We start from the raw sequence: 25,887 nt of genomic DNA on the forward strand, positions 1-25,887 counted from the left end.
GGTCTCATATAGTTGATTGTTTAAGGGAGCATATTACTCACAGGTGATATTTATTGTTTATTTTATAGGCCAATCTATTATTTGGCTTCGGTTCCAAATTCAAAGGGTATCTTAGGGCGATAATCTCAGAGGTTCCTCTAGTCTCTATCAGTCCAGTAAATCTGGCCTTTTTAGAAACTTGACTTTCCTTCTACATTTTTCTCCCATTCTACCTAAGACCTTTCATTGTATCCCTGGTCAGAACGGTTGGTAGTGATAGCTGGGCACCATCTAGTTCTTATCTCAGGCTAGATGAGGCTGTGGTTCCTGCGGGCTATTAGTCCCATGGACTAGTTTCTTCTTCGTGTCTTTGATTTCCTTTATCCTCCTTTGTTCCAGATGAGTAGAGACAGTTGTATCGTAGATGGCTGCTTGCAAGCTTTTAAGACCCTAGATGCTACTCATCAAACTAGGATGTAGAACGTTATCTTTATGAATTACGTTATGCCAATTGACTGAATTGTCCCACGAGACTATGGTCCAAAGCCTTTAACCCAGTAAACCAATCCTTCAAGATATTTGGATATGTCTAGGAAGCTTCCATAATTGTGCCCTTATGTGTTTTATTATATATGATATCTATTTTTATAAGAGCTTGAATACTTAGGCTTCCTGGTATTTTTTTAGTTTCATATCTTTCATTTCCTTGACTCTGTGCACATCCTTCTGTTTTATGTTCATAGTGGTTTGTAGTCTGTTGATGTCACCCATGTGACACTGCTTTCTTTAGATATATTCCTGTTTCTTCTTCAAAAAAGAGCCCCCTTTGTAACTGCTTATTCAGAATTTTGATTTCGTTAGGCTCTCATGCCTCTTGAGCCAACTAATCTTTTAGAGGCTGTGGCCTTGGGATGAGATTTATTTCTTTCCTCTGAAAATTTTTGACTAAACCCAGAGCAGGAGATCTAACTCAGAATCTGCCAGGTCCATCTTGACCCTACCTGCAGCTTTGTCTACCCTGCAGCCCCAATATAAAGTGCACACGTGCACACACACACACACCCCAAGGGCCTGCACTCAGTGGTTGACCCATGTACTATCCTTGGCTCCATGGCCACAGTTGGTTGACTGGGGTGGAGACACCTGATTCAAACCAAACCGGTAGTTTATCTCTCCTGGGAATATGGAACTGGGACTCAAAGTCTCTATCCAGTCTTTTTTTTTCTTAGGGACTTACGTGGGAACTGGTAGGAAGCAGGGCCCGGAGCAGCCATGTCTGGTGCGGATGTATGCAGACAGAAGAGAATGCTGGTTTTAGAGAGAAGGAAGAACAAAGTTGGCACAGAGAAAGAAGCCGAGGTGCTATAGCAGACAGTGTTGTCGCCCCACCCAGATCTGCCTGGACTCCTTTTAGCACCTCTGTGAAGCCCTGGTGGTGTTGTGGTTAAGTGCTACAGCTGCTAACCAAAAGGTCAGCAGTTTGAATCCACCAGGTGCTCCTTGGAAACTCTGCAGGGCAGTTCTACTGTGTCCTATAGAGTCGCTATGAGTCGGAGTCGACTCGACGGCACTGGGTTTTTTTGGGTGTCTGTTCATCATCCAGCTTCTTCAAGCCTTGTTATTAAGGCCCTTGTTACAACTTCTGAGGATTGTCCTTGCGTGCTGGAGCCACCCTACCCATATGGAGGTCTAGAAGCCTCTGGGAGCTTTATATTCTCCATCTTTGCCTACCTCCCTCAAAACACCCCCCTTATGGCTTGTAACTGTCAACTGACTGGTGTGGAAGGACAGAAGTCCTACTTCTTCCCTTGAGGCAGAAGCAGCTCCGAGCTGTAGCTCATATGCCTGAGCTTCCCCTTACTGGCTTCTCCTGGGACCACCTCCTTAATAAATTGCTAACACCTAAATCCTTGGAAGACCAGCAGCCCCGGAGAACTAGAGGGAGTAGCCCTGGGCCTAAGAGATTGCTAGTTCCTGGTTTGAGTGCCTTGTAAAGCCTGAAACTCTTCCATTTGTGGGTTGTGTGACCTATTTGTGAATCTTCAGCTAGCTTCCCCATTTTGGTTTAACCGTAAACCAGCAATTTCTCTTGTGACCCTGAACACCTTGATTCAGGCAATCAACATTCCCTCTCAGCTGGCACAGCTACTTCATTCCAAGTTCCCAGGCTTCCTATTTTCATCAATATTTTATTTCCAGTTGGTTAGCATCTAACCCAAGACCCACTGCCGTCGAGTCGATTCTGACTCATAGCGACCCTATAGGACAGGGTAGAACTGCCCCATGGAGTTTCCAAGGAGCGCCTGGCAGATTCAAACTGCCAACCTCTTGGTCAGCAGCCATAGCACTTAACCACTACACCATCAGGGTTTCCGGTCGGTTAGCGTCTAGGAAATGAAATTATCAGCAAGGCAAGTTTAAAGTTTATCAGATGCTCCACTTTGAGTAGAAAGTGGCTTCCAGCAGGGTTTCTAATCTTTTAGGTAGTCACTCATCGCTGCTATTTTTGGCCATGCTTATGTTTTTTTTTTATGGTTTTTACAGGAGCCCTGGTGGCGCAGTGGTTAAAGCACTCAGCTGCTAACCACAGAGTTGGTGGTTCGAACTCACCAGCTGCTCCCTGGGAAAAAGATGTGGCAGTCGGTTACCGTAAAGATTTACAGCCTTTGGAAACCCAATGGAGTCACTATGAATCGGAATCGACTCGATGGCAGTGGGTTTGGTTTTATGTTTATATGTTTATTTTGAGATCTTTAAAGGCTAAATATATATTTATTTATAAAAAATAACGTATGTATTTAGTTAATGTATATATTATGTATATAAATATTATGTGTGTTTGTGTGTCTGCCAGCCTCATCCTAGAAAAATCATTTTACTATAATTAACAGTTAAAATACTATTTTTAATAGAGAGTTCGTGTCCTTTGTCCATTTACCCAAAAGTCTATTTAAAGAAGAAAACCAAGCACGTGCCCCTTATTTAGAGTTTGTGTTTGTTTTACTATAGTCTACCTGACTAATAAGATATTTTTTGTTGCTGATAGTTTTTTTTTTTTTTTAGGTTCTTTCTAAAAGCAAGAGATTTCTTTGTGTGTTAGTTATCAGGTTCCTCCTTGGCTGTAATAAAAAGTAATATTGCTTAATATACTGTAAAAAATTTTTTTTTTTTGTACTTTAGATGAAGGTGTACAGAGCAAACTAGTTTCTCATTAAACAGTATACGTACTGTTTTATGACATTAGTTAACAACCTCACGACATACCAACCCTCTCCCTTCTCAGCCTTGGGTTCCCTATTACCAGCTTTCCTGTCCCCTCCTGCCTCTAGTCCTTGCCCCTGGTCTGGTGCGCCCCTTTAGTCTCATTTTGTTTTACAGACCTGTCTAATCTTTGGCTGAAGAGTGCAGCTCAGGAGTGACTTCATTACTGAGCTGAAAGGGTGTCCAGGGGCCATACTCTCAGGGTTTCTCCAGTCTCTGTCAGGCCCGCAAGTCTGGTCTTTCTTTTTGAGTTACAGTTTTGTTCTCCATTTTTCGCCAGTTCTGTAGGGGACCCTCTATTGTGATCCATGTCAGAGCAGTCAGTTGTGGTAGCGGGGCACTATCTAGTTGTACTGGACTCAGTCTGGTGGAGGCTGTGGTAGTTGTGGTCCATTAGTCCTTTGGACTAATCTTTGCCTTGTATCTTTAGTTTTCTTCTTCCTTGTTTCCAAAGGAGTGAGACCAGTGGAATATCCTAGATGGCTGCTCATAGGCTTTTAAGAGCCCAGACGCTACTCACCAAAGTAGAATGTAGAATATTTTCTTTATAAACTATGTTATGCCACTTGAGCTAGATGTTCCTTGAGACCATGGTCCCCACAGCCCCCATCCTAGTAATTGGGTCCCTCAGGGAGTTTGGATGTCTCTGTGGAGTGTCCATGACCTTCCCTTGTACAAGTTGTACTGGCTTCCCCAGTATTGTGTACTGTCTTACCTCCAAAGTTACCACTTATCTATTGTCTATTTAGTGTTTTTCCATCCCCACCCCTTCCCGCCCTGGTAACCATCGAAGATTGTTTCTTTTTGTGTATAAACCTTTTCGTGAGTGTTTATAGTAGTGGTCTCACATAATATTTGTCCTTTTGTGATTGACTTATTTAACTTAGCATAATGCCCTCCGTATTCATCCATGTTGTGAGCTGCTTTGCAGATTCTTCATTGTTGTTTATCATTGTGTAGTACTCCATTGTGTGTATGTACCATAGTTTGTTTATCCATTCATCTGTTAATGGGCGTCTAGGTTGTTTCCATCTTTTTGCCATTGTGAACATTGCTCAGTGAACATGGGTGTGCATATGTCTATTCGTGTGACTGGTCTTATTTTTCTAGGACATATTGCTAGAAGTGGGATTCCTGGATCATATGGTATTTCTATTTCTAGCTTTTTAAGGAAGCACCATATTGTTTTCCAAAGTGGTTATACCATTTTGCGTTCCCAACAGCAGTACGTAAGAGTTTTGCAGATTCTTAGTACATACTTGGTAGAAGTTACTATTGACCAAGGCTTAGAGAGGTCAAGGGCTGTAGCACTCATAAAAGGTAGAGACCAGATTAAACCTGTATTTTATAATTTTCCTCAGGGACTATTTATACGAAAAGTCACAGACCCAGAATCCTAACCCTTGCAATGTGGAAAACTGAATTAATACTTTGCATGAAAATCAACTGTGTACTACTAGCTTCCTTTATAATCCCGTTGTCTGATCTAAAGTATCCTTCCCTCTGTACACTTTTATGGACTTCCAGTAAGGGTGGTGGTGTGGTGAAAAGCCATCAGCTTCGGTCGAGAAATCAGGAGGCAGGGTTTTCTTCCCAGCCCTTTCACCGACACTTCCATGTTATCTTGGCAGAGCAGCTGACCTTGCTGGGCCGTAGTTAACTTATCTGTAAAGCAAGAAATCTGGATAATTCCTAAGGCCACTTCCTGTTTAAAGTCCTGTCACTAAGTAGCGTGATGTGGACAAATCTGAGTCATCAAGACTGAAAACACCTTCCTAGGCGCCTCTACTAAATGTTAGGGCAAAGCTGAATTAATTGTTGCAAGTGCACATTTGTTCATGTTTTCTCTCAGCTTCTCTTTATAAACCCAAACAACTCCTCATGTTTAACCAGGTGCTGTTGAGTCAGTTCTGACGCATGGCGACCCCATGTGCGTCAGAGTAGAGCTGTGCTCCGTACGGTTTTCAATGGCTGATATTTTTTGGAAGTAGATTGCCAGGCCTTTCTCCTGAGGTGCCTCTGGGTGAACTCCAGACTTCCTGTTAGTGGCTGAGCATGCTAACTGCCTGCGCCACCCTCGTGTGTGGCTTCTTCATTAGGAAGTGGTGTCGAGAATTTGCATCTGTTGGAGAATTATGTGATAAGAAAAATATATGTTTGTGTGGTTAAGGACTACAAAGGAAAATGAAAAAAAATAAAAGCCACTTGATTTGGGGGTGATGGCATATAAGTGGAGCCCTGGTGGTATAGTGGTTAAGAGCTATGGCTGCTAACCAAAAGGTCGGCAGTTCAAATCCACCAGATGCTCCTTGGAAACCCTATGGTGCAGTTCTGCTTTGTCCTGTAGGATCGCTATGAGTCAGAATCGAATCTGTGGCAATGGGTTTCGTTTTTTTTTTTTGGCATGTGAGTGGGTTTTTTTTCTTTTCAGTTTCCTTCAATGTCATTTATGCAGTAACTACATCATCAACAGTAATAATACTTCTTACTGTGCTCGTGGTGAATTCTTACTATGAGAAGTTGCTTTGAGGGCTTTAAAAGAGCAAGCACTTTACTCCTTTTTCAAAATCCCATTGCGTTTGTGCCAGAGTTAGTAGATAGATGTGGGAAGCCCTCAGAAGGTCTCAGAAACTGGCTGGAACCTACAAATGGGCAGATTTCTCCATGTAGCAAATTTAAGAATTTGCTGCACAAACAAATTTTGGAGATGAAGTGGCAGGGGACCTTCTGGGCTCTGTGTTTGAAGACATACCTGTTTGCTCCACTCTCACTGTCTCTGGGCACCTACCTGAGATTACACATCCTCTGTCAGGTGCTCCCCCCTCCCCCACCTCAGGTGCTCCCCCCCTCCCACCTCTTCCCTAAGACACAGAAAGTGGCAGAGTCATCCCCCCTGAGTTCTCCACCAGAGTAATCTTGCCCCCCAGGGTTTATTTGGCAACATAGATAGGGCGTGTTTTGGTTACCATAACTTGGGAGGGGGTGGCATCTAGGGGGTGGAGGCCAGGGATGCTGCCAGCACCCTATTGTACACAGGACAGCCCCCACAACAAAGAATTACCAGCCCCAAATGTCAACAGTGCCGAGGTTGAGAAGCCGTACTTTAGATGTAAGAGATGTAACTTCAGACAGTGTGGAGACTTCTCTTTGCTCCTGCATGGTAGGCTGTTATTTGCAGAGGGCACTGAAAGTAAGCAAGGGGCAGGGGCCAGTCCAAGTTGTGCCTCAGTGTCGTCATTGCCCCTGTTTGCCTGGGTGATGACCTCACCTCTCTGGAATCTGCCCCACCTGCGGACAGAGGAGGTGGACCTTGCCCTGAAACCATGCGGAACACACATTCCTACACTCACTAGACTTTCTCCTTGCCAGGTGTCCTGTCTGTCCAGTCTGCTTCTCACTGTACCAGGCTTCCTGCAAAACCAGTTTCTCCAGCTTGCTAGCAGGGGAGAGATGTCTGCATGGTCTCACACGTCCAGATCTCTTCTTCCTGAGCCCGTGAACCCAAAGGCACAAGAGGGTTTCTTAGACAAGGAGGCAAAGGAGCTAGGTAAAGGGGAAGTTGGTAGCAAGGTTTAAGAAGAGTAGCTATCAGAAACGACCATAAAACAGTCAAGTCATAATGAGGAAGTACAACTCAAATTGGCACGAACTCCAACCAAGGATGGTGATGGAGCAAAGTTTTCCTGAGTGTAGTTTTAAGAGTTGGCTTGGAGCATTGAAAAAGGATGATGAGGAGAAAGGATGTGGTCAGAGATCCAAGAGCCAGAGATGAAAGTGTTCACTGACTGCATAAACTGATGTCCGTCTCTTAATGGTGGAGAGTGGTAACTTACTACCCACCCATGGCGTGGTTAAAGGATCTCTGCAAGTGCCTGGCTTCTTTACTTTCATTCTGTATTCACTGTGCGGCTCTGATCTCAGTATGTTTAATGAGGCTGTGTTTTCCTGCTGACCAGCTAACATGAAGGGTTGCCTACTTTCATTGTAAATTAACAAATGGGCATTTTGGTTTTGTGGAGTCCCACCCACATGTAGCAGGACTGCAGTGGAAGGCCTTTTCACCCTTGGGTGAGTCTGAACTATAGGGCCTGTAAAGCTAAGGATCATGGACACAGAGTCAATGGCCATTGGCAGCCTCCACGGCAACAAGATGAGAGAGGCTGTCTTACTTTGGGTGATGGGGAGAGATAGGAGGGAAATCTTTCAGTAACCAAAAAAACTCAGTTGCCATCAAGTCCATTCTGACTCATGGTGACCCCGTGTGTGTCAGAGTAGAACTCTGCTTTCAGTGACTGATTTTTGAGAACTAGGTCGCCAGGCCTTTCTTCCCAAGTGCCCCTGTGTGGACTTGCACCATCAGCATTAACTGTTTGCGTCACTCGGGGTCTCCCTTTCAATCACAAGGCATTGAACATAGTTTCAGCATGACCAGGTTTCTGTGCACAGACTTGCACACCCTAGTCATGCTCCCTGACACCAAGGCCTTGCCCAATCCTTAGTGGTTGACAGTGGGAGGGAAGAGATAAAATAAGGCCCCTTTAGGGTCTCTATGAGTCGGAATTGACTCAATGGCAACGGGTACGCCACCTATTTATTGGACCTTCCCTCTCCCCTGGAAGGATTTTGTCCTCCTCCCATCAGTTCAGCTGAGGATGAAATTTATTAACTAACCAAAACAATAGAGGTATCCAGCTAGGAAAAAGGGGGTGTGTGTAAATCCAGAGGAGTGGGTGAGATGTTTGAGCCTGAGCAGGTCAGTAAACATGAACGATTTTTCTGGCATAAACATCAGAACAATCTCTTGGGCAGTTGCCAAGGTCAATGCAGTTAGCTGGGAAGGGGCTGGGTGAGGCACGAGGCCCCCGGGGCACATGAGGCCCCCGGGGCAGGAAATGTACGGGTCACTCACTCGTGGGGTTGTGTAGAGGAATGCCTCCTTAAATCGTGTGCCCTAGGTGCTCGCCTGGACCTGGTCCTGCCCGGAGGGTTTAGGCCTCCTTCCAGCGGCCAGAGACTTCTGGAGTCTCCGCAGTCTTCAGTCGTCAGCATTAGAATTTACCTTCGCCCAGTGGCCTGAGTCTGCTCAGATTCTGGACCCACTTCTCTGCTCCGACTCTCCTACTTGGCCTAATCACAACCCAGACTTGTCTGGCCAGCTTAAAATTTAAAGTTCCCATGAGAGAAATGGCTATATTCCTTCCACCCAACCCCACACCCTTTATCGGAGATCCATGCAATCAGAGGAAGTGTCTGAGCCGGGCCAGGCAGTAAAATACCACCCATACTGTGACAAGCCAATGTTGTTTGGCTCAGGAGTGGTCACAGTATAGCTGAGAAGCTCCCATAGCAACCGGGAAAGATGATTATGATAAAATATTTCAGCGAAGCAGGGTAGGCTGTACGTGATGCCGAGACGACAGCCCTGTATGAGCATACTCCTGGAAGACCCATCCCAGGACACTGCTGTCCGACACATCTCGGTCTCCGGTCCTAGTTCTGCTGAATCAGAACATTCGATGCTAGAGCCCAGAAATATGAATGTTAAACAAGTCTTCCAGTTGGTCTTTATGGACCCAAGGATGAGAACCAATGATGTAGAGAACTGTGTGCTCAGGACACAATACTGCAGCAAGGAGGTTTTCTAGACTTAGTGGGATTTATTGATGGATTTTGCTTACCCCACAATTTCCAGTACTGTGTTTTACTTTTGCAATTAAAAATAAGTATTTTACTTTTGCCTTCAGTATGGATTATACCTCACCATAAAAAAAAAAACAGAAGTCCTCACAACTGGATCAATAAGCAACATCATGAATAAATGGAGAAAAGATTGAAGTTATGAAGGATTTCATTTTACTTGGATCCATAATCAATGCCCATGGAAGCAGCAGTCAAGAAATCAAGTGCAGTATTGCATTGGGCAAATCTGCTGCAAAAGACCTGTTTCGAGTATGGAAGATCAACGATGTCACTTGGAGAACTAAGGTGCACTTGACCCGAGCTACGGTGTTTTCAGTTGCCTCATATGCATGCGGAAGCTGGACAGTGAGTAAGGAAGGCTGAAGAGTTATTGATGCCTTTGAATTGTGGTGTTGGCAAACAATATTGAACGTCCATATGGACTGCCAGAAGAGCAAACATATCCGACCTGGAAGAAATATGGCCAGAATGCTCCTTAGAAGGGAAGATGGCGAGATTTCATCTCACGTACTTTGGACATGTTTTCATGAGGGACCGGTCTCTAGAGAAGGACATCATGCTTTATAGAGGGTCAGCGAAAAAGAGGAAGACCCTCAAAGAGATGGATTGACACAGTGACTGAAACAATGGGCTCAAGCATAACGATTGTGAGGATGGCACAAGACCGGGCAATGTTTAGTTCTGTTGTACATAGGGTCACTATGAGTAGAAACCAACTCAACTGCACATAACAAGAACAATTTTACTTTTAGAAATGAAAATAAAATAAGCAAAAAATTAAAATAAATGTATAAATGGAAAGGAGGAAAGATAAATTAGATGGAGAAGAACTAGAGATGGATACAGGTAACCCCTGAAATAGTCTGGGTGGGAGGTGGCAAAGATGTGTCCCTTGCAGGGGCAGTGTAGAAGGAGGGACCTCAGACTTAGAAAACCTGGTGCCTTAGTGTCTCTATACTAGAAATACCACAAGCAGGTGGCTTTAATGAACAGAAATTTACTTTCTCAGATTTTAAACCAAACCATAATCATTGCCATTGAGTTGATTCTGACTCATAGCAACCCTGTAGGACAGAATAGAACTGCCCCATAGGGCTTCTAAGGAGTGACTGGTGGATTTGAGCTCCCAACCTTTTGGTTAACAGCTGTAACTCTTAATCCCTGGGCCACCAGATCTCAGAGTTTCGGAGGCTACAAATCTGAATTCCAGCGCCCGCTCTAGGGGAAGCGCTTTCCATCTACTCTTTGAAAAATCCTTGTCTCTTTCAGGTTCTGTTCCTTGGTTCCTTGGTGATGGCCATGTGGGGTCAGTCATTCTTCATTGGTGCTTCCTTCCTCTGTGCCCCGTCTGCCCTTTTTAATAGGTTTAAGACATACCCCACACTGACATGGCCTCATTAACATAAGAAATCCCTTTTCCCAAATGGAATTACATCCACAGGTATAAGGGTGAGAATTTACAACACACAATTTTGGGGGACATGATTCAGTCCATAACACTTGTGTTCCAGGGCTCTGCCATTACTGGTCGTTAACTTTGGCATTGTTAAAGCTGAGGCACTGAGCCTCGGGTCGTTGTGAAATCTGAATTTAGTAATTGTTCACATTATCGAGCACCCTCTATATGGGATCTATATGGGATAGATACTATTATTATCTCTATTTTTGAGACTAGGAAGTTAAGAAACAGCGTAAGCACTTGCACCTAGGAAGTGGCTGAGCTGGGAGATAAATATAAAAGCGCCTTGTGAAGTGTGCAGGCTGCACAGTGTGAGGTGGTAGAATGTTCCCTTTTTAAGTTAAGTGCTGGGGTCATGCGTTTAATCAGAAGGAAACCTTTAGCTGTTTCTCTGTGACTGCACACGTCGTCTGCTCTGCTCCCAGAGGGCTCCTTTATCTGAGGTCTGCGGAACTGAAGAGAGAGACTCTGAACTGGGTCCGCTGGGAAAATACCATCCCTCCGTGACAAGTCGGCATTGTCACAGGGGAGCCCAGGAGAGGCCAGAATGCTCTCACCACACCTGCCCTGTGGCTCTGAGGTGTTACCAGCACTTTGAACTCCAGGGACTTGTTCTTTAAGCCGAAGCTTGAGATTTGTTGCTTGTAGGCCTGGCTCAACTATGAGTCGGAATCGAGTCGACGGCCCTGGGTTTGGTTTTCTGAGTTTAGGTCTGTTTTAGGTCCCAGCCCTGCCACCTGCTGGCTATGTGATCACATGCAGCTCACTTAACCCACTGGTTTTCAACCCTGGCTGCTGTGCTTGGGGATTACTGGAGCCTGAGTGGTACAGTGGTTAAAGCCCTCAGTGGCTGCTAACTGAAACGCCAGCAGTTTAAACCCATGAACTGCTCTACAAGAGAAAGTAGTGGCAGTCTGCGTCCCTAAATATTACCCATTGCCGTCGAGTAGATTCCAGTCACAGCGACCCTATAGGACAGAGTAGAACTGCCCCATAGGATTTCCAAGGAACAGTTTGTGGATTCAAACTGCTGACCTTTTGGTTAGCTGCTGAAAGCTTAACCACTGTGCCACCAGGACCCCATCCCCTCCACCCCACACACACGTATTACAGCCTTGGAAACCCTATGGGGCAGCTCTGCTGTGTCCTACAGGGTCACAGTGAGTTGAAAGGGACTCTGTGGCAATGTTTTTTTTTTCCCCCCCAGTGGGGGCACTTCTAAAGCACTCCAGACAATTCTAATGTGTAGCCAGCGTTGAGAGTCTCTGGTTAAGCTCTCCAAGACTGTGTTCCTTATGTGCAAAGGGGCAGCCATTCATAACCAATACTTATTTCCTCTATAAATGCCTAATAGGTATTTTCTCATTTAACCTTCTGAAAAAAGCCCACAAATCCAGTATGGTTTATCCCCTACTTTATAGGTACTTGGAAACCCAGGTGGCTTAGTGGTTAAGTGCTATGGCTGCTAACCAAAAGGTCGGCAGTTCAGATCCACCAGGTGCTCCTTGGAAACTCTATGGGGCAGTTCTACTCTGTCTTACAGGGTCGCCATGAGTCCAAATCGACTCTACGGCAATGGGTTTTTGGAGTTTATAGCTACTTAGAGGTTAGTGCTGGAACTGAGACCCACGTCTAGAAGTTCAGACTCCAAGTTCAGTTCTCTCTCCTCTTCCTCACGTCTCTCCAGCAAATAATGCTGAACCATCCCTGCACACCTGTATGAATCCCACTTGGTCATGGTGCATTATTTTTTAATATGTTGTTGAATTCTCTTGGCTAGAATTTTGTTGAGGATTTTAGTGTCTAAGTTCATGAGGGATATAGGTCTGTAATTTTCTTTTTTTATGGTGTCTTTACCTAGTTTTGGTATCAGGGTATATGCTGGCTTCGTAGAATGAGTGGGAGTATTCCCTCCTTTGCTATGCTCTGAAATACCTTTAGGAATAGTGGTGTTAACTGTTTTCTGAAAGTTTGCTAGAATTCTCCAGTGAAGCTGTCAGGGCCAGGGCTTTTTTTGATGGGAGTTTTTTAATTCCCTTTTCAATGTCTTCTGTTGTTATAGGTTTATTTAGTTGTTCTACCTCTGTTTGTGTTAGTTTAGGTAGGTAGTGTGTTTCTAGAAATTTGTCCATTTCCTGTAGGTTTTCAAACTTGTTCGAGTACAATTTTTCATAGTATTCTGTTATGATTTTTTTTAATTTCAGTTGGGTCTGTCGTATTATCAGTCATCTCAATTCTTGTTCAGGTTATTTGCTTCCTCTTCTGTTTTCTTTTTTTTTTTTTTTTATCTGTTTGGCCAATGGTTTATCGATTTTGTTGATCTTTTTAAAGAATCAGCTTTTGGTCCTGTTAACTCTTTTAATTGTTTTTCTATTTTCTGTTTCATTTAATTCTGCTCTAATTTGTATTATTTTCTTTTGGTGCCCAAGGGCTTCTTTTGCTGCTCTGTTTTTGTTTGTTTGAGTTGTAGGGTTAATGTTTTGATTTTGGCCCTTTGTTCTTTTTGGATGTGTGGATTTATTGCAATCAGTTGACCTCTGAGCACTCCTTTTGCTGTGTCCCAGAGGTTCTGGTAGGATATGTTTTCATTCTGATTGAATTCTGTGAATTTCTTCATTCCATCCTTATCTTCTTCTATAGCCCATCCATTTTATTTTTGATGACTTCCATTTTTCCTAGATTCACACTTCGTACATCCCACATTCCGATTATTAATGGATGTTTACAGCTGTTTCTTCTCATTTGAGTTGTGGCACATTAGCAGATGAAGGCCTTGAAAGCTTTACCTACATCAAGGTCGACTTTACTTTGAGAAAGCAGCTTTTTCCCTAGTCGTATTTTGAGTGCCTTCCAACCTGAGGGACTCATCTTGGGGCACTAAATCGGACAGTGTTTTACTGCTACCGATATGGTTTTCACTGGTCAGTTTTTTTAGAAGTAGACTGCCAGGTCCTTCTTCCTATTCTGTCTTTTTCTGGAAGCTTCACTGAAACCTGTACACCATTGACGACCCATCTGGTATTTGAAATACTGATGGCATAGTTTCCAGCTTCACAGCAACACGCACGCCACCACCACATGACAAACTGACAGGCCGGTGGTGGACTTGGCACGTAGTAAGTGCTTACTAAATGTTTGTTGAACTGAATAGAAAGATGAACTGAAGAGATGAACCAAAGCAATGATCCTTCTGGGCTGGTCACTAGAAAATTCAAAGTAGAGCAAGGACCCAAGAGGCAGCATGAAGACCCAAGATTCTAAGAGAACCTCCGTCAGTGTTTAGCAGAGCCCCTGAAGGCTACAACAGAAACAGCGCAAGAATGTTTTCCCAGTCGCTTCTGGGGGCTCTTCACCAAGTCTCGCTGTTCTTCCTATCAGACTAGAGGCTTTATTGTTTATGAATGGTCCTTGATTGTTTCTGACCAGTTTCCTTTAGTGCTAGGTTCCTCAGTCAGCGAGGTCTGCTCTGGACAGAGGTAGGAGCAGATTGGAGACTCCCCATGGTTTAATGACTTTCTCAGCATCATTGATGTGGTCATCATATGCCATCTTTAGGGCATGGGCCATGCTTATAAGGGACCCTAAGCCTCAGCAACTATGACCATTCTCTGATGGAATTGGGCCTGGCTCTGGCAAAACTGTGTCCTGACCTTCCCCGAGAAGGCTTTTTTGGCCACTGCTAACCATTGCCTGTTCCTGAAAGGTGGGAGCCAGGCTGGCTCAGCATGACCCAGTGGGAGCCAAGGGCCGGCAGTGTCTCCTGGATTCCAAGAGGAATCACCAAAGATTTACTGTAGGTTTACTGAGGAAGGACCAGTTTGTCCACTGGCTCTTGAAGGCCAACAGACCTCTCTGATCCCTTCACTTGCCTTTGTCTTAATCATGAAAGACTAGATCGATGGTTTTCAAAATTTAGCCTACATCAGAATTACTTGGAGGGCTTTTTTTTTTTTAATTTGTTTTGATGTTGTTGAGAATATGCACAGCAAAACATACACCAGTTTGACAGTTTCTACGTGTCCCATTTATTGACATGGATTACATTCTTTGCTTTGTGTAATCATTCTCACCCCTATTTTCTGAATTGTTCCTCCCCCATTATCATAAACTTACTGCCCCGTAAGGTTCCTGTCTAATCTTTCGAGTTACTGTTATCAATTTGATCCCATATAGATAGTTCTTAAAAGAGCATAATGCTCAAGGCAGACCTTTTTTACTAGTTAATCTAAACTACTGTTTGGTTTTAAGAAGCCTTCAGAGGTTATTTTTGGTTTAAGTTTTAAAGATTATCTCAGGGCAATAGTTTCAGGGATTCATCCAGCCCCCATGGCTCCAGAAACTTGGAGGGCTTTTTAAAGAACCTATTGCTGGGCTCCATCCTGCAGTTTCTGATTCCGTACGTCTGTGGTGGAACCTGAGAACGCACGTTTCTAACTAGTTCTCAGGTGATGCTGGTCTGCAAATCCAGGGATCACGCTTTAAGGATTGGACTAGAGAGACAGCCATCATGAACCCCTGTGTCTTGTGAGGGTTCCTCTTGGAGATTCCAACAATGACTTTGAGGCAACCTCATGCGTGGCCTGGCATGTGGACGCCCACTCTTTTGGGTCACAGTGGAGGCGAGAGGAACCTGGGGAGGTGTAGCAGGCAGTAAGGTCGGGCAGGTCAAGGACCAAAAGTCTAGGAACTCCAGCTTGTTTGGTCAAGTGGTACTCAAGACTGGAAAGGGATGGTCTAGGGTTAAGGAAGTTTTACATGCTACTATGTATATAAAAGTCCACGGAGAAATGAAAGACTTGAAAGTCAAGAAGGTCTTAAAGGCAGGCAGAGTCCAGAGACTGGATCAATCGGGGTGGTGACACCAGTGAGTGGGCACACTACCACCAAGATTGACCTGCAGACAGAGGGATGCCTTCCACTTCTTTTTTTTTTTAAGTTGTGCTTTCTTTGGGTGAAGGTTTGCAGCACAAAATAGTTTCTCATTCAAAGATTTATACACCAATCGTTTTGTGACATTGGTTGTAATCCCTGCAGTGTGTCAGCACTCTCCGCTTTCCACCCTGGGTCCCCTGTGTTCATTCATGCATTTTTCCTCTGCCTTCCAGCCTTCTCATCTTGCTTTGGGCAGGTGTTGTCTCATATACTCAATTGAGCTAAGAAGCACATTCCTCATGTGTGCTATTGTTTGTTTTATAGGCCTGTCTAATCTTTTGCTGGGAGCCCTAGTGGCGCAGTGGTTAAGCTATGGCTGCTGATCAAAAGGTCAGCAGTTCGAATCCACCAGGCACTCCTTGGAAACCTATGGGGCAATTCAGCTCTGTCCTATAGTGTCCTATATGTCAGCATCGACTCGATGGCAGTAGCTTTAATCTTTAGCTGAAAGGTGGACTTCAGGAGTGGCTTCAGTTCAGAATTAGCATGGTATTTGGGGACCATAGTTTCAGGGGTTCCTCCAGTCTCTGTTAGACCAGCAAGTCTGGTCTTTTTTCGTGAATTTGAATTTTGCTGTACATTTTTCTCCCGCTCTGTCCTGGACCCTCTATTGTGATCCCTGTCAAAACGGTCATTTTCCACCTCTTGATCAAAGGTAGTGGAGGGTGGTGGATGCTGCCCTGAGCTCACAGGCTGAAACGAGAAGCAGAAGAGTGCAGATACACTCTGCTTCTGATGGAGGCTGAGACACAGGGGCCGAGATTCCTGGGCAGTACCCCTGGCAAAACCACGTGCGAGTATCAGTATGATGGACACATGCTTGTTGCCATGGGAAACCGAAAAATCATTTTTTTGCACGATGCTCACTGAGACAAGAAATTGATCTTAAAAAAGTGTTTTGGTAAAAAATGTCTCATATTGATGGATTTTGCACCTGGTTCCCTCTCTGGCTTGTCTAGAGTCAGCCGCTGCTCTGTATCTGCTGGTTCTGTCCCAACTCCAGATGCATCGCCTTCATTCATCTTGAAATTACATCGTATTCTTCTGTAGTATGATTAAGAGCAAGCAAGATGGTAAAGCTGAGGTCAGGAGCGGTTAACTCTTTTCCCTGTAGTACCAGTGAAGCACTGGCAGAACCCCGGGCGTCTCCCAAGCTCCTGCGTTAATCATTCAGGCTCCCTCTGACACTTCCAGACCAAATGAAGGCACACTGCTTTAAATGAGAAAAGAATATGACCTATGGGTTACACATTGTTTTTTTAATAAAGAAAAAGTTGTACACTAGCTCATCATAAAAAACCATTTCCAGCTCGCTGCTCTTCAGTTGGTAAACTGTTCTCACTGGATCATCTTAATGTCCCCAGGCCAGCGCGTGTGCTCTGAAATCCATCGGTATCTAGGTCAAAGTAGGCTCGCTTCCTGCACTCAGGGCCTCTGCTGAAAGGAGACCAGGGTCTGGATTCTTAGCGTTCCCCACTGGTACGGATGTCTCACTTCTGTCTTTTATGTGTCGTTTCTTAATGGAGTTTTAATTTCGCTGAATGCGGTATTGGTGAAAATAAGGCTCGCTCCTAGATAGGAAGTACCAAAGATGAGTAAGCACAAAAATGGAAGAGGAAGTGGAAAAACTTGAATGTGACAACTGCCAGTTACAAACAAGTGGGCTAGCGAAGTCTCCCTGTGCTGACAATGGGCTTCAACACGATAATTACACTAGAAGGGGCTGGGGACGGGGTGGGAGAGATGGGAAGCGTGGATAATGCTCAGCACTGCTCCCTGAGGGAGTTTTCAAAGCATTTTCCTAACTCAGAAAAGATCCATAACGTGGAATTCAGTGCCTTCACCAGGTTCTGTATTCACCCAGGTGTCATTTTTCAAAGCATTCTCAGACCAAGACTACATTACTGAGCGTCGTCATCTGTAGGGGACAGCTTCCATCCGTTTTTGGCTGCATTTTGATGTCAAGATGGAACCTAAACACGCGTGTCTGGGTGGTTTTCAGCCACATAGATGCTCTTTGGCATTTGCTTTGAAGATCCCTTTCTTTTAATCCCAGTCCCTTTGTTCCTCAAGGTCTATGGGATTTTTGTAGGCAGTAACAGAAACAGACAAAAGAAGAGCAGTCCTGGAGCAAGCAAGGATGTTTAGTCTCTCACCTAGTCTCTGATAGGTACGGACACCTGGGGGGCTGTGCGTCTTTACAACCCCCAGACAATGCCATGTGCCTGAATTTCTTACTCTTGAAATAAGGGAGTCTTATCCCTAAGCCGTTAGCATAAAAGAGGATGGTAAGGCACATCTATGAATATATTTTTATGGAAAATTATTGTTTCGTGAAGGATTAGCTGGGGAAGGTAACCCCCCCCCCAAAAAAAAAATCCAGCGGCCTTCGAGTCAGTTCTGACTCATGGGTGACCCCAAGTGTGCTCCGTAAGGTTTTCAAGGCTGCAGCCTTTTGGAGACACATCACCAGGCCTTTCTTCTGAGGTGCCTCTGGGTGGATTTGAAGTACCAGCCTTTTGGTTAGTAGTCAAGTGCTTAGCCGTCTGTGCCACTGGCGAAGGTACGTGAAGCACTATCCCTGGGATCTGATGCACCGTCTCTATGCAGCCTTCGCCCAGAGGTGGTGGCTGGGGTGGGCAAGAAGAGGCTGCCCCTCTCTGATCCTCACTGTCCTCAGCCGTCAGATGACCCTGGGAGGCTGCTCAGGATCATGCTTCTCGTTCCGTTGCGGTGTATGTATTGCTGTCCCTCCTACTCCTGCCCGTGTGCCGCTTGCTCCACTTCCTGGTCCTCTGAAATGCTCTGGCAGAATAAGTTCAGTGGGGACGTTTGTCTGTTTTCCCAAAGAGATGGGCCAGAGAGTCACTTCCCGTGGAACTCCAAAACGATGACCACGGGAGCTGCTGCCAGTAACTGGAGCATCACGTGGATGGCCAGAACACGTAAAACCATGTCACACTGTCGTCTGCTCACCTCCTCTTTGGGGAGCAGGCTGGGCAAGGTGCCAGGAATAGGTGGCAGGACATCGGGCAGGGCCACGTGAGGAGCTGCAGATAAGGGTGCTCTGGGCCACAGCTGGCACGTGGCGTGGAAGCGTGTGGAGGACCACTGACTTTGTGCCGGTGTCAAAAGCACCCCAGCCTCCTGGACACTTCACTCAGTCACCTTGGCAGGAGGGGAGGACATTGTCCCCACAGCGCCCCACCCATCCCTGTCCCCGTCCCTGACCCTGGCGGAGCCTTCTCTCCTCCTAGCGTGGAGAACCTGGTTCTTCATCGTATCGCTCCCAAACCAAAAACCAGACACGTTGCTGCGGAGTCGCTTCCAGCTCACAGCGACCTTGTAGGACAGGGTACAGCTACCCCATAGAGTTTCCAAGGAGTGGCTAGTGGATTTGAACTGCCAACCTTTTGGTTAGCAGCCAAGCTCTTAACTACTGAGCTACCAGATCTCCAGGTATTCGTAAAAAAGGACAACAGATTGGGGGCCACCAATATCAAAGTAAAGAGCGGTACAGGGTGGAGGGGCCCCTCGTTCCCAAGGACAGACGTCCAGCTGGAGAGGGCTGGTGCCCCCATCTAATTTCTGGGGAGAGAAGGAACAGCCAGGCCAGCACCAGACTAGACAGAAGCGCGCAAGCTTGGCTTTGGCCCTATCTCGCCTTCCTTTGTGGACTCCACTCCTGTATTTGGTAATCTTGTTTCCCCACCACTGATTACCCCATGCTCTCTGAGTGCACTGACCACAGATGTCCTACAATACGTCTCCCCAGTGATGCCCTCTGCTTACACGCCCTGCTGTGAAATAGCTTCTTCCTTCTCTACCTTTCTCCAGTCCTCACCTCCCGGCAAAGCTGCATGCCCAAGGTGTGAGGTCTTGGTGGGCATTTGCAAAAAGCAAACGGATTAAGGTGTGAATGTAGCCTTTCCAGATGATTCTGTGTTTCTAGAGAAGATGCTGGCTAACCCCAATGCAGCCTCAGTTCCTGAAAGTGCTGGGTATGCCTCAGAGAAAGGCCTGGCAATACAGGAGGGGAGTGCCTTGGGCAGGTAATTTGTGTCCTGGGCAGTGGTTGGGCCTCTTTATTTTAAGCAGTTCACTGAAGTGAGAGGGCAACCAGGCCACTGGTGGGCAGCCAGCAGTGAGTGCACGAAGGTATTTGGTGCAGCCCCCAGGTGGCACAGTTCACAGGAGTCTGAACCGTCAACCTGGCTGCTCAGGTAGGCGATGAAATCAAAGCTTGTGGGCAATCGACAGTCCTCCTTGTGTCACATAGGAAATTCTGCTCCAGTAGATTTAAGCGCTCTCTCTCGCTCCTCTCTCTCTCTATATATATTCATTTTGTTTTGGTAAACTATTGTGGTAAACAGAAGATTTGCAATTTTAACCATTTTTTATATTTTATTTTATTTTTTGTTGTTGAGAATATACACAGCACAACACACACCAATTCCACAATTTCTACATGTTCAGTTCACTGACACTGATCACATTCTTCAAGTTGTGCAGCCATTCTCACCCCCCTTTTCTGAGTTGCTCCTCCCACGTTAACATAAACTCTCTGCCCCCTAAGGCTCCTGTGTAATCTTTTGAGTTGTTGTTGTCAGTTTGATCCTATATAGATAGTTCTTAAAAGAGCACAATGATCAAGGCAGACATTCCTTACCAGTTAAGCTAAACTACTGTTTGGTCTTAAGAAGACTTCAGGGGATATTTTTGGTTTAAAGTTTAAGATTTAAAGATTGCCTCATGGCAGTAGTTTCAGGAGCTCACTCAGTCTCAGTGGTTCCAGAAAGATTGGGTTTCGTGGGAATTTGAAATTCTGCTGCACATTTTCCCCTTTTTGACCAGAATTCTTCTATAGAATCTTTGATTAAAATGTTTAGTAATAGTAACTGAGCACCATCCAGGTCTTCTGGGTTCGTGTGAAAGGAGGCAGTGTTCATGGAGGCAGTTAGCCACACATTCCATTTCTTTTCCTGTTCCTGACTCTCCTTCCTCCTTTTTTTCTTCAGGTGAGTAGAGACTAGTTGTAGTACCTTGGATGGTTGCTTGCAAGCTTTTAAGACCCCAGGCATTACACACAAACTAGGAGATTGAACAGAAGCACTCAACATGATATTAGGCCAATTAACTGGGATGTTCCGTGAAACCATGACCCTAAAGCTCTAAACTGAGGTGTTTGGTTGCACATAAGCAGCCTCAGCAGGTGCTGTGTTTGTTGTTGTTGTAAATATATCTATCACACAACTTTTGCCAGTTCAACTTTTTACAGGTGTACAACTTATTGATAGCAATTACGTTAATTGGCTCTGCGACTCTAGCTTAGTCAGTGCGATTTTTCCAGCTCAGAAACTCAGTGCTCCGTAAGGAGTAATCCCTCCTTCCCCCTTGCTCCTGCCCCTGGTGACGCTAAAAAATTTTGATCTGTATACATTTGCCTGCTCTTGTTTTTTTTTATGTAAGCGAGGTCATACAATATTTGTCCTTTTGTGATTGGCTTATTTTGCTCAGCGTGATGTCTTCAAGCTCCATGCCTGTTGTAGCGTGTATCGAGACTTCGTTTCTCTTCCTGGCTGAGTAGTATTCCATATGTTACATTTCGTTTACGCAGTCATCTGGGGATGTGCATTTAGGTTGTTCTTACCCTTTGGCCATTGTGAATAATGCCGTGTTGAACATTAGCGTACATATGTCTGTTTAAGTCCCTGCTTTCGAGTCCCTTGGCGATATTCCTAGCCGTGGAATTGCTGGGTCAATGTGGTAGTTCTATTTTTAGTTTTTTTAGGAACTGCCATACTGATTTCCACAACGGCTGCACCATATTGCGGTCACAGCAGCAATGGACATCCCCACCAGCATCCTTAGCCATCCCAGTGGGGCTGAAACGGTATCTCATTGTGGTTTTGGTTCACATCTTTCTGATGGTGAATGATGTTGAGCGTCTTTTCATGTGTGTGGTGGTGCATTTGAATGTCCTCTTTGGTTAAATGTCTGCTCAAGTCCTTTGCCCATCTTATGATTGGGTTATCTTTTTGTTATTTAGTTGTCAAAGTTTTATATATATTTTGATTATTAGATTCTTATCAGATATATGGTTTCCAAAGATCTCCTCCCAGTTGGTAGCTTGTCTTTTCACTTTTTTGGTAAAGTGTTTTGATGAGCAAACGTTTTTAATTTCTGTGAAGTCCATTTATTTATTTCTTCTTTTGCTGTTTGTGCTTTGGCTATTATATGAGATAATCCAGGGTTAAAAGTTAGGCTGGACAGTGTTGCCCTTGCATTTTCTTCCAAGAATTTTATGGTTTTAGTTTTCACATTTAGGTCCTTAAACCATTTTGAATTTGTTTTTGTGTATGATATGAGGCGTGGATCTTGTTTCATTTTTCTGCATGTGGAAATCCAGTTTTCCTAAACCATTTATTGCAGAGACTCTTCTTTTCCCGTTGAATAGACTTAGCACCCTTGTCAAAAATCAGTTGACCGTAGATGTGCGGGTTGATTTCTGGGCCCTCAATTCTATTCCATTGGTCTCTGTGTCTGTTATTATAGCAGTACCAGGCTGTTTTGATTACTATAGCTGTATAATATGTTTTAAAATCCTAAAGTGTGAGTCCTCCTACTTTATTCTTCTCCTTCAGTATTGCTTCAGCTGTTCATTTTAATCGTTTTTGAACGTACAATTCAGTGACATTAATCATGTTTACAATGCCATGCAACCGTCACCACTGTTTATTTCTAAAACTTCTACATCACTCAGATGGAAAATAAGGACTCCCCACTTCCCCTTCCCACACATTGTTGGATATTTCATATAAGTGGTATCATACAATATTTGTCCTTTTGTGTCTGACTTATTTCACCCAGCATGATGCTTTCAAGGTTCATCCATGTTGTAGCAGGTATCAGCACTTAATTTCTCTATGGCTGAATAATATCACATTGTATATTCATACAGTCGGTGCCTGGATTACAGACAAGTTCCGTTCCTAAGTCTGTCTTTAAGTCGAATTTGTATGTAAGTCAGTACAATTAGATACGGTTCATATCTAATATCAGTTAGTCTAATCTTTGTCTTAATGTATAGTATATAGTTTAGCTTTCTATGCATAAGAAACATTTAAAGAAACACTTCCAGATATACTAAACACCCGTAACATAACGATATAGTAATAATGAAATGTTTTGATGCGTGTCATAAAGTAGCACCTGTTTTTTGTTACGAACCATTGTATATACCTCAAATTTTTAATATACGCTCACGGTTTGCTTTTTGACATGGTGAGTTTCCAAAGACCAGGTCATTATGTGAAAATCAGCATTGTGCAAAAATGGAGGATGACCATATCAGATCACAAAATGGAGGATGACTGTATCATTTCATAACTGCAAAAATAACACCATTACATAACTGCCAAACCTTTGAGAATCACAGCCCAGCCAAGCTGACACATAACCTTAACCATCACAGCCAGCGTTACTGTTATCTTGCACCTTGACGTTCGTTACTGCCAGACATATGTCATTAATACTCAGAATAGTTGGATAGTGGATTTTTCACTATTGTCATAAATGTGTAATGTCGGATGACGAGATAGTTGATATGTGAGGAGTAGGTGTAATAGGCTTTCCGAGGGTTGATTTGTAACTATGGACTGTACATTAGTTGGACCTTCATATCCTGAGGACTGCCTGTACTACACTTCGTTTCCCATCCACCTGTGGTGGACACTTGTTCGCTGTTGTGCAGACTCAGTACTTTGATACTTATAGAGCACGTTCTGCTTACAATGTAGAAAAGTAAAAATCTGTAGCTTGGACTCTGGAAGAGAAGCTGTAGCCACTGAGTGATGTCTCTAGACTGCCTCTGTCAGATAAAAAAAACAAAAAATGAAAAAACAAATCCATTGCAGTATTTTTTTTTTTTTTATTGCAGTAGACTTGATTCTGACTCCTGTTGACCCCATGGGAGAGAGGAGAGCTGGTCCATAGGGTTTTCTTGGCTGTACTCTTTACAGAAGCAGGTTGCCAGGCCTTTCTTCTGCAGTGCTACTGGGTAGGTTTGAACTGCCAACTTTTAGGTTACCTTTGCCAGATCTGAGGGAGGATTTTTGCTTCCCCACCTTGGCCCTGATGCAAGGGCCATGTACCAGTGCTGTGCAAGGCCACACCTGAGTTCAGGAGTCAAGAGCTGGTTCAGAGGGGCCCAGCCGGAAACCTGTCAGTGACCAAGCCTGTGTAGGGTCAACAAGGAAAAGCTCATGGGGGTGGGAGCAGTTTCCTCATTTTAAATAATTTTGTATGGTCTCCTAGGCACAGGAGGGCTTATCTTATATCACCATTTCCGTCTTCTCCCCACAGTGCTGTAAACCCACCCTCCCACCATCCTTCACGATTCTCACATTTTCATCTCAGATCCTGACTCACAAGATAACGTTTCTATCATGGAAAATGGGAGCAAAAACAAAGTGTCAGGCAGTGAGTCAGTGCCATTCAGCAGGCAGTTTAAGGAAGCCTGCTCTGAAGGGTGACTCGGGAGCTGGAGCACTGAGCAGAGAGAGCGGGGACCTGCCGGGATATCACAGTTGTTACACGCAGGTGTTTTCTCCTCTTCCCTCAGAATAGCCCTTTCCCAATCTAGTCCTGTCTGGAAATCCAGCCATGCTTCTCTATGTTGCCTCCAGGGCTTAGCCTGAAGTGGGCTTCCTGCTGTTTCTAAAACATACCCTAGAAGCCTCAGCTTTCTAGCAAAGCCATCACATGTTGAAAAAGATCTGAAATAAATCATAAAATCCAACCCTGTGTCTCCAGACAGGTACCTGATGTCTTCAAGGCAGGTAACTCCTGGTATCATTTTACATGAAATATCAACATAACCACAGGCTACTGAACATTCATTCGTTTGTTCATTCATTCACTCCTTTGACAAAAATGTATTGATGGCCTACTCTGTCTGGCACTGTTCTAGAGATTGTGGATACAGGACGGATTCTGCCCGGTGTGTCCCCTCAGAGAGAAGAACAAATATGTCCAACTGTGGAAGTTGAACATACATCCCCCAAAGACTCTAAAGTGAGCCCTGGCAGTGTTAGGGTACTAGGAGTCACTTGGCATGTGGCCCAAATTCAGGTCTAGTTCATTTTCTGCAGAGTTGTTCAGAACATGCACACCAGTGGAAAGACCTTGAAACCTTTCTTGAAAAATATCTGCTGGCACATAAGGCTGCACTGGGGTTTAGCTTTGGCCTTGGTGTTTGGCCAAAATCTGTGATTCAGCTTTGGAATCAGACTGGTCTTTGGAAGGCCAGCTAGCCAACTTCACTATTTTTTCTAGCATCCCTGACCTTGTGCACATGTTGTTCCGACTCATAGCGACCCTGTGTACAACTGAACGAAACACTGCCAGGTTCTAAGCCATCCTCACAATTGTTGCTATGCTTGAGCCCATTGTTGCAGCCACTGTGTCAACCCATCTCGTTGAGGGTCATCCTCTTTGTCACTGACTCTCTACTTTACCAAACATGATGTCATTCTCCAGGGACTGATTCCTCCTGACAATGTGTTCAACGTATGTGAGACGAAGTCTTGCCATCCTGGCTTCCAAGGAGCACTCTGGCTGTACTTCTTCCAAGATAAACTTGTTCATTCTTCTGGCAGTCCATGGTATGTTCAATACTCTTCTCCAACACCGTAATTCAGAGTCATCAGTTCTCGTGCTATCTTCCTTATTCGTTGTCCAGCTCTCACGAGCGTATGAGGCAATTGAAAATATCATGGCTTAGTCCTCAGATTGACATCTTTGCTTTTCAACACTGGAAAGAGGTCTTTTGCAGCAGATTTGCCCAATGCAATGCATCTTTTGATTTCTTGACTGCTGCTTCCATGGGCATTGATTGTGGATCCAAGCAAAATGAAATCCTTGACTTCATTCTTTTCTCCATTTATCATGATGTTGCTTATTGGTCCAGTTGTGAGTATTTTTGTTTTCTTTATGTTGAGGTGTAATCAGTGCTGAAGAACTGTGGTCTTTGATCTTCATCAGTAAGTGCTTCAAGCCCTCTCTGCTTTCAGCAAGCAAGGCTGTGTCACTTGCATATCACAGGTTGTTAACGAGTCTTCCTCCAACCCTGATGCCACATTCTTCTTCGTATAGCCCAGCTTCTTGGATTAGTATAAACATTGAATAAGTATGATGAAAGGATACAGCCCTGATGCACACCTTTCCTGATTTTAAACAATGCAGTGTCCCCTTGTTTTGTTCAGACAACTGCCTCTTGGTCAATGTACAGGTTCCACATGTGCACATAGGTTACCATTAACTCTAATCATTGGAGTGATGCTAGGAACATAAACAAGGAACGCCACTCATATTTATTGTTCTACCTGAATAAAAACCAGCCGCCAGTTGCCATTGGGTAGATTCTGACTCTTGGCAACCCTGTGTGTGTAACAGTAGAACCACGCTCCATAGGATTTTCAGTGGCTGACTTTTTTGGGGGTAAATCACCAGGCTTTTTCTTCTGACGCACCTCTGAGTAGACTAGAACCTCCAGT

This window comes from Elephas maximus, chromosome 14, assembly GCF_024166365.1.
Source record: "Elephas maximus indicus isolate mEleMax1 chromosome 14, mEleMax1 primary haplotype, whole genome shotgun sequence".
NCBI classification, from domain to species: Eukaryota; Metazoa; Chordata; class Mammalia; order Proboscidea; family Elephantidae; genus Elephas; species Elephas maximus.